The sequence below is a fragment of the Rhinopithecus bieti genome, unplaced genomic scaffold, assembly GCF_001698545.2.
Source record: "Rhinopithecus bieti isolate Rb0 unplaced genomic scaffold, ASM169854v2 scaffold_29911, whole genome shotgun sequence".
NCBI lineage: Eukaryota > Metazoa > Chordata > Mammalia > Primates > Cercopithecidae > Rhinopithecus > Rhinopithecus bieti.
In genome coordinates, this window is record NW_016812826.1 from 73,965 (window position 1) to 83,609 (window position 9,645).

Sequence of the window (9,645 nt, forward strand, 5' to 3'; positions counted from 1 at the left end):
TAATCCTTTGGGTATATACCCAGTAGTGGGATGGCTGGGTCATATGGTACATCTAGTTCTAGATCCTTGAGGAATTGCCATACTGTTTTCCATAATGGTTGAACTAGTTTACAATCCCACCAACAGTGTAAAAGTGTTCCTATTTCTCCACATCCTCTCCAACACAAAAATATGGAACGCTTCACGAATTTGCGTGTCATCCTTGCGCAGGGGCCATGCTAATCTTCTCTGTATCGTTCCAATTTTAGTATATGTGCTGCCGAAGCGAGCACTTCAGTATGTGTTTTTAAAGGCAGAAGTATCAACCGATAACACTATCCCACCTTAAAAAGTTAACTCCTTCATGTAATTAACTGTCCAGTTATTTTCACATTTACCCACTGACATCATTTAAGTGTGTTCTTTCTTGAACCCTGGTTCAAATAAATCTAATCATTATCATTGCATTTTATGATCGTTAATTTATACATTCTTCCCCCCAACACACATATATTACTTCTTTATCCCTGCAATCTTGGTTTTTACAAAAAAAACAGATCTTATGCTCTGTTCAGTTTCACATGGTCTAGCTTTTGCTTTGTGCAACATTAATGTCATTCTTCTCTGTATTTCTTTGAATTGGTAGAGGTTTTATCATATTGAAATTTAATTTTTATTCTCTCTCTTATTTTATTTGGAAAGATCACTTCACAGTTGATGTGAACTTTCATTACAAGGAAGTAACTTCCATTATGTGGGAGACCGAATATTTGTCTCCCTTTCTGTTGATGTTGGCAGTCTTTGGAAGATTAGTATATTTATCCACTAATTAATTAGGGGTTGCAAAATGTTAATTTTTCTAATTCTACCATTCCTTCTGATTTCATTAGATGAAATACATCTTTATGTAGAAATCATCCCTTGTCTATCATTTGTTAATATTTACAGTGTTCTCTTATGGTATTCAAGTTCCTTCTGCACCTATATTTTGTACAATATTTTAAAACTACTATCACTTAGTTTTCTTTTGTAATGAAGATGCCTATAAAATTGTCTCCTATATAAATCTTTTAAAAGAATAGGCTTTTGTTAGTAGGCTCCACTGTCTTAATTAACCATTTCTGCATTTATCTTAGTTATTTCCTATGTTTTATTTCTTTGGGTAAAATATGGTTTTATTTCTCTAGCTTCTTGAAGTTTTGCATGTTTAAAATAATTCTGTTTTTTTCTAATCAATTTATTTAAGGCTGTAAATATCCCTTTGTGTACCACCTTATTCGTTTCCCACAGGTAATGCTATAGAGTTTTATGTGCAGTGCTTGACTATTTTACAAGCTGAATATATCTCTGTATTCCTTATGCTCTTAGAATTTTTTGAATATGTGTGTGCAAATGCTGGTGAGTGCAAAAATTATTTTGGGGAATGATGTGAAGAAGAGAGACATAGTTATTTAGAGGAGGTTTCAGTCTCCCAGGGGTGTTTTGTTTTGGTTACATATAATATAAAAGACTTGAACACATTTTACTGCTAGTGACTCAGTTGAGTCGTTCCTATGAATGAAATGGTCTCACATTAGAAAAATCAATCAGTGTAATTAGCTAAGTATAACTGTTAAAGATTATCTAGGAAAACAGAAATTACTTTAAATACATAAGTCAGGTTGAATATGATGCACGAAATTGGTTACTCAAGTGATGGAGAAGCCAAACAGGGGAGAGGTGAGCAAGCCAATATTTGGCAGCTTAAGAAATTTTCTTCAGTCTCTAGGGTAGAAACAAATAAAGGAGATAATGTTAATGGAGCCTTGGATTTGGGGTCAACAGGATCTGGAACTAAGGTGGATAAGTATGATGAGGATGAGAGCCATGGAGAAGACAGTTGAAGGCAACTGATGCAGAGAGAGAAAATAAAAAATAAATTTTAGCTGCTTCTGTCCTCCTGTACTGTACTAACCTCCTGCTGGTGCCTTATATTGCCTGAACCATGATGGCAGCCAAATGTTTGAGAACATAGGAATTGCAGCCTGCAATCATCTCCTGAACACTGGAGAACAGAGCAAGGAAAGAGTGAGAAATGGATCTGAGGCCAATCAGATCAAGGACTGGCATATTGCCTTGACATATTGTGAGAAAAATCATACCTAAATTGATACAGAAAAGTATTTTGTAAAAATCAGCATTAATTCATGATAAAAAGATATGTTATCAAAGTAGATAAAGGATATCTACCAACATCTATAGCCAATATTATACTTAGTAGAAAAACATTGGCTATTGGAAAATAGATAAGAATAGCTGCTATCACTCTTTTTATTCCACATTACAATAGGGGTTCCTGCCAATGCAGTAATGGAAAACAGATGAAATAAAGGATTGGAAAATAAGATGATTTAGATGTCAGTTCTCAAATTATCTTTAATCAAAATCCCAGAAGGATTTTTGTAGAAGTTAATACACTGACTGTAAAGTTAGTATGGACATGTAGTCGACCAAGAATAGCCAAAACGACTTTGCAAAACAAGAGCAAAATAAGAGGACTAATACTACCCAATCTCAAGACTTATTATGAAATTAATCATGATAGTGTGGCACTTTTGTAAAGACAGGCAAATAGATCGGCGAAACAGAATAGAAATACCAAAATGTCAAAACTTATCAAATTGTATGCAGTTTATTGTATTCCAATTGCATCTTTAAAAAGCCATTACAAATTCTGGAACAAGCAAATCTAATGTACAGTTGAAATCAAAACTGTAGAGGACGGGTGATGTGGAGGTGTTCTATTGTGAAAGACGTGATTGATCTTTATGATGCACTAAAATTTTACTCTCTATTTTGATTGGGGATTGGTTACACAGATGTATGCATATGTACATTTAGGTTCTGGCATATGTCCTATTAATACTATTTCATAATAATAATAATACACATATTGTATCAGAATAGAACCACAAAGAACTTTAAGGAAAACAAATATCCAATAAGCTATATATAGGTTATGCTTAATTAGCCACTTTATTTAATTTGTTAATAAGCATAGGTCAAATATTACTTAATTATTTTTAGCTTTGTAGATGCCCAATATTTGAGTAATTTCACTAGATTTTCAATTTCCTATAACTGTGATAGTATTGTGTATCATTCAACTGATGTTTGAAATCTCAGACGTTTTAAGACTCACTTTATTGCTTAGTCTATAATTGATTCCTAATATTTTTGGTCATAATTAACCAAATTCCAAATTTCACAATAACAAAAATAACAAGGTGATGGTGCTTTGTAATTAATGCTAAGTAAGTTCTAGGTGAGTAACTTTTTGAGGCCAGAACTATTATAAGACAATCATATAGGTGGCGTAACCATGTAATGTTACTAATAAACATCCATTCATATACCATAATGGGGCCGGGAGCGGTGGCTCACACCTGTAATCCTAGCACTTTGGGAGGCCGAGGCGGGTGGATCACAATGTCAGGAGTTCAAGACCAGCCTGGCCAAGACGGTCAAGCCCTGTCTGTACTGAAAATACAAAAATTAGCGGGCCATGGTGGCGGGTGCCTGTAATCCCAGCTACTCAAGAGGCTGAGGCAGAGAATTACTTGAACCCGGGAGGCGGAGGTTGTAGTGAGCCGAGATTGCACCACTGCACTCCAGCCTGGGTGACAGAGCGAGACTCCATCTCAAAACAAAACAAAACAAAACAAACAAACAAATAAAAAAAAACCCCATAATGGAAGCCTATTACTGAATAATTACCACAAAAGTATAAGAAATATTCAATACGTTATTTTAAACAAAAATAATAATTAACTTGTCATGAATAAACACATTTCTGTGAGCTAAAATAATTATACACAGCACTTACAAGGCATAAGCCCCAAAGAGAGTGAGATATAGTATGTGACCCATGTGTATATTGGCTAGGCCTTGCTTAGAAGGATTAGCTTTTTGGCTGTTCATATCACATGTAAGTGATACTTTGCTCAAAATGGGCTATTCCTCTTTGAGAATGGCAACTAGATTGATAGCTGTGCTTTACTGTGCTTTGCCTATGTATTTGATGTGGTTATTCTCATATAAATCATATTTTGATATTCACATTGATTTTACAATCACAAACCAGCTATTAAGATCTAAGATTATTTTGGCAAGTAATTCGTGCAGAAGGCATCCATCCTTTTACTCACTCTCTGATACTTCCACCATTCCTGAAATCCTTATCTAATCAGTGACTTTATGGACACTACTTCATTGACAGTGTCTCATGCCCTGATATTTACCACCTCCTTAATCTTTGTCCCATTATTTAAGCTTTAACCAATTACTGACCCAGTTTCTATATGTTTCCAAGAATTGGACTTGGGGATGAGTTGAGATATTTAGCAGTATAGAATTAGTTTTAAAAGAAAGTAAATACTTTCATCATCTATAACTTAGATATTCCAATCATCAACATTTTTGTTTTAATTTTTAACATCCATATTATTTTAGCATACTGCCTAGAAATTAAGTGAAAATGTTAGTTTTGCCTTTTCTGTGAATTTCTAGGTCTGAGAACAGGAGTAATACAAGAGGAAGCAAGGACATCAAACATCCTCAAACTAATAATCCTGTGGGGGAATGCCCAAACATTTCTTTTCTCATGTCTACTTATGTCTGGGTTTTTAGGGTCTAGTCCTAAGCGTGGAGTGATGCTGAGACTAAATCTGAAGGACGTTTAACAGTATTCATAGTCTACTGAGGTAGGAAAGTTTCTTAAAGGTTCAAAAATATAATCCAATTTTATCTTCCAAGATTACCATAAAGACATCAAGTGTAACTGCATAAAAATGATTGACTAAAACTATACCTTCAGGCAAGTCCTTGTTCTTTGGTGATAGAAACAAATCTGTCATCTTGCCCAGAGCTCTAACTCCACCAGCATCAGTATTCTGATTAACATTGGGGCCAGCAAGTTAATCCTGATGATATTGAAATACAGAGAGATTGAAATACTAGCAAGCATTATAGTAGTAGATAACTGTGACATGGAATTAGTAAAACTTCTTCCCATGTGTATGCAGAACTCAATGATAATATTTGCAGTACCACACAGGCATGTAAAACTGCACGTCCTCTCTTACAAGTTTTTGTAGAGATGAGGTGTCGCTATGTTGCCCAGGCTTTTCTGGAACGCCTGGTCTCAAGGAATTCTCCTGCCTCAGCCTCCTAAAGTGGTAGGATTACAAGCATGAGCCAGTATACTGGGTCTAGAATTTACTTTTATCATGATTTCTTAACCTCAGTGAGCTTGGTGTTCTGTTAAAATGCAGTACTATAAGCAGACACGTTAAAATAGTTGTAAATTCACTTTGATAAATAACTGATGTCAAAACTGTATTCCTTGTTTTACTTCTACTCCTCACTGTATTACATATATCAAATTTTAATGGGCTATTTTAAGCCAGTTAATTGGCTTGAAGTTTGAACTGGTAATACACATTGTTTATCATACGGCAAAACAGGAGAAAAATGAAAAAAATTTAAATGTTATCTATGTTTACATCTCCTAAAGTCTATTAATAGGTTTTCATTTACAAACAGGAAAAACAGAGATATGTGGTTGCTGTCAAGAACTGTAAAGAGTCTGAGACTTTGCCCTTCTTGCCAACTAACAAGTTAGCCTGCCACTGTTTCATTTATGCTGGCAGAAGACACAAAGCTCTTGGGTAAGAGACAAAAAAACTATTAACCATAGCAGTAGTACTAGCATTTTCTTCCACTGATCCCTTAACCCACAGTTCCCACAGGGTATCAGCATTTTTCAGAGTATCAGCATTTTCTTCTACTGATTCCTCAATCCATAGTTCCCACAGGGTGATGTGAAAAGGTCTGGGTGACACAGGCACATGCGGTGGATTGCATTACAGGAGAGGAATCCTGAGCCTAGGAAACCTGATTTTGCATAATGGGCAGCAAATGTAGCTTCCCTGTGATCTGGAGATGTTATATGTATTTTCAAGGCTGTTCTCTACACAAACTTCCTCGAAAAGATAGTCTAGAACAAAGGGCAACTAGTGTCTCACAAGACGTGCAGAAATGCAAGTGACCCATAGAGAATTGTCTCCCAACAGTGGCATATTTAATAGTGTGGCTGATTTTCTCCTTCTTTCACTTAAACTTTTGGTAATATAAATGGATTTACTTGGAGGGGGGAACACCTCTACAAAGACGATTGTCTCACCTAATTCGTTTTCTAAGCATCCACATGAATATCATATGTTTGGGAGAAAAGAAACAGTAGGACATCAGTTAAAATTCACATAAAGAAATTGGTTTGAATTATTATATGTTTAAGTGACAAGTTGCAAAATGCATTTACTATTGTAAAGCTTATTTCAGACGAGTTTCTTCAACAGAAAGTTATAGTTTAAGCAAATTGTGATAAGGTCCTTTTTTTCCATTTTATATATAAAATAAAATATTTTGTTAAAATATGAGTCACTAAATGAAATGAATTGAAGCTATAAAGGACAGATAGGTGAATATAATGGAAGTCGTAGGGTTGGGAAAACTCTTCATCTTACACTTTACATACAATTATCATTAGTGTGTGACAGGTAGATGTTCTTAATTGTTCTTACCTCAAGGTTTTAAAATTCTTAATGGCACAATAGTAAGCATTCATTCTCCTCCACAATGAAATATATTGCATGGTCTAATATTCTACGAAAAAGTAATCAATTAGGTGTCATGATACATGACTCCTTACCAGTTTTCTAATGGGAGTAACTTCTGGTTACAGGGAGATTTTTGAGGCATTAAATATAAAATTTGATGTAAAGATTTAAAGATTTACAATTTAACATTCTAAGCATTGTGATAACCTCCTTACAAAAAAATCTGAGTGGTCCTCATTACTTAGGATTTAAAAGAAAATTTCTCTATTTGTATGTTTGAATCCACTAGTGACTTTCACAGATAAAATTTCTTGTTATGGAGGTTGAGGGGGTGCTTCTGGAGCAAATAGTCATAGATCAACTCAAATCACAGATATACACAAAACTGCTAAAAAAATCTTCTGGTTATTATGTCACTTATCAGAATGTGTTGAAGCTATGTTTCAAAACCAAATATAGTAACATTAAAACTGCCTATAAAATTGTCCACAACATATCAGCTCTGCTTCTAAAATTCAAAAGAGCATAAAATAAACACTGCATATACCATGTTAGGTTGAAGATCCCTTATGATTACTTTTTATTTCTTGCTACAAGTGTGTAAACATGCCAATAATTACTGCACTAAATGAAAAAAATCTTTCTTATGAACTGACCATGATCAAACAAATACAAAAGTCTACATTTTAAAATATCAAATCAAATTTCTTTTAACACTGACATAAAACAGGCAGTGACTAGAGTTGCATCAATCCTTCCCAACTGTCTCAAAAAATATGTGCACTGTTACAATAAAACAGTTCACCAGCTGTTTATGTAAAATTATTTGATGAAAACAAGCATGGCCATATGGTGCACTAGCTCTGCTGTGGGAGCATGAAGAATCATTTTGTAGGCTGTAGTACATAATGGTCATGCTAAGTAGGGTGTCAACTATTGCAGGCACATTACATTAATAGTTAATCTGTTCTTTTATCCTCTAAGTACTTACATTTCTTAATAGCTTGTAGTTTGGAAACAAGTTAACAACTCACTGATTAAGAATTAAAATTTTGGAGTTCGTGACCAGCCTGACCAACTTGGTGAAACCCCGTCTCTACTAAAATACAAAATCAGCCGGGCATTTTGGCGCATGCCTGTAATCCCAGCTACTTAGGAGGCTGAAGCAGGAGAATCACTTGAACCCGGGAGGCTGAGGTTGCAGTGAGCGTGACCTGAGATTGAACCATTACACTCCAGCCTGGGTGATGGAGCAAGACTCCGTCTCAAAAATAAATAAAATAAAATAAAATATTGGAAATGACAAAATATTTGATGTAATGTCGACATACATAGTATTCATTTGTTAATTAAATACATTGTTTAAATCATACATTAATTGAATGATATGAATGTGATAGGACAGCTGGTTCTCATTTCTGATGAGAAGTTCCAAAAATATGAAGGTACTACTCTACTGATTTAGAAGAAAAAAAAACAAAAAACCTAGTTAGAAGAGGCACTTCATGTAAGAGCCAAATCAGCATACACACTTGCATTCCTAGAGTGTTAAGAATTGTACCTTACGCACCTGTATATATCTATTGCTGTGTCTTGCACATAGTAAACATGAAATAAATATTTGCTGAATAGAATCCTTTTAGAAATAATGAGTTACAAATGCCACCAGCAGACCCTCGAGCCTCATAAGTTTATTTTGAAATTCTGGAATACATCCGAGAACAACTCTTATCCATTACTTACACTGCACACGTGAGTATTTATTAGGTTATGAAATTCCAGTATTTAACTCTCATATCAATATTTCCTTCTTGAGTTGTTTACATATTAAGAGCTAGAGTCAACTGAAAAAAAAAAAAAAAAAAAACTGAACAGCCTAGCTCTCATTCAGCAAATCAAAGGGCTTGACTTAAGATCCTTTAAAAGAAGATGGAAACCAAAATGGAAAAGGAAAAAGTGAGGCTAGAATCCAGTCACTCACATTTGTATGCTTTGGTCGACACCCTGACAAAAAGTCCATTGACATGTGGCACTATCATTAATAATTTCAAAATGTCAGTTGAGTGTCATGGTGACATTAATAACTGAGAAAGAAACCACACCAGAGATAGTTCTGTAAGAAAAATGTTGCAGATGTGCCATCTATTTCTAAAATGCTTATTCTCTATGGTTTTCATGGTTCATTTGATACATGAATGTCTAGTTTAAACTCATGATCGATGTGATTTTTTTCACTTACACCAATTCCAAGCCAAATGTATTACTTTTTAATTTCAGAGAATTGGAACGCCATATTAAAGAATTTCAGATTGGTAGTAATATCCTTGTTTACAAGTGGCAAACAAAACTAGTGTGTAGGTGCCTAAGTCTCAAGACTCATGGTGAGAATGCTAGAAACTCTGGTATGGATACACATCTAGTATTAGTTCATGGAATATGACAGTCATAATAAGGATGTATTAGGAAAATCACTTGAAAGAACATTTTAGGGAACAAAGTAATTAAGTTGATAGAGACACAGATAGGGAGCTCTCAAGGCTTAATATTTCAATGATGGGACAAATACTGGAATCACAGAAGTGTCAGTACTTTAGTAAATGACAGTAGCAGTGGAGCAAAGCTCACAAGATTAGAAGAGACTGTAAGATATAAAATTATTATCTATGATATTGATGTTTAAGGAAGATTAAAGTTTTAGTTTAGTTTGTTTTATATATTACAAAACCCTATTAAAATACAGTTTTCCTGGAGTGCACATCTTTTATTGATTTTACTATGGTATGTGATTAGAGTGATTTTATCACTTTACAATATGTTTTATAAAACAAGAAAACCTGCTGTTTATTTGTTGACTGTGACAAATAGTATCTTTAGTAAAATGTTAGATATGTATTTAAGATTTCAAGGGTACCCAGAAAAGTTGAGAAAGCAACAGTTTGAATGTTAAAATATATACTCACCCAGAATGGAACAATATGGGTAGTGTGAGGTAATGGGTGAAGTACAT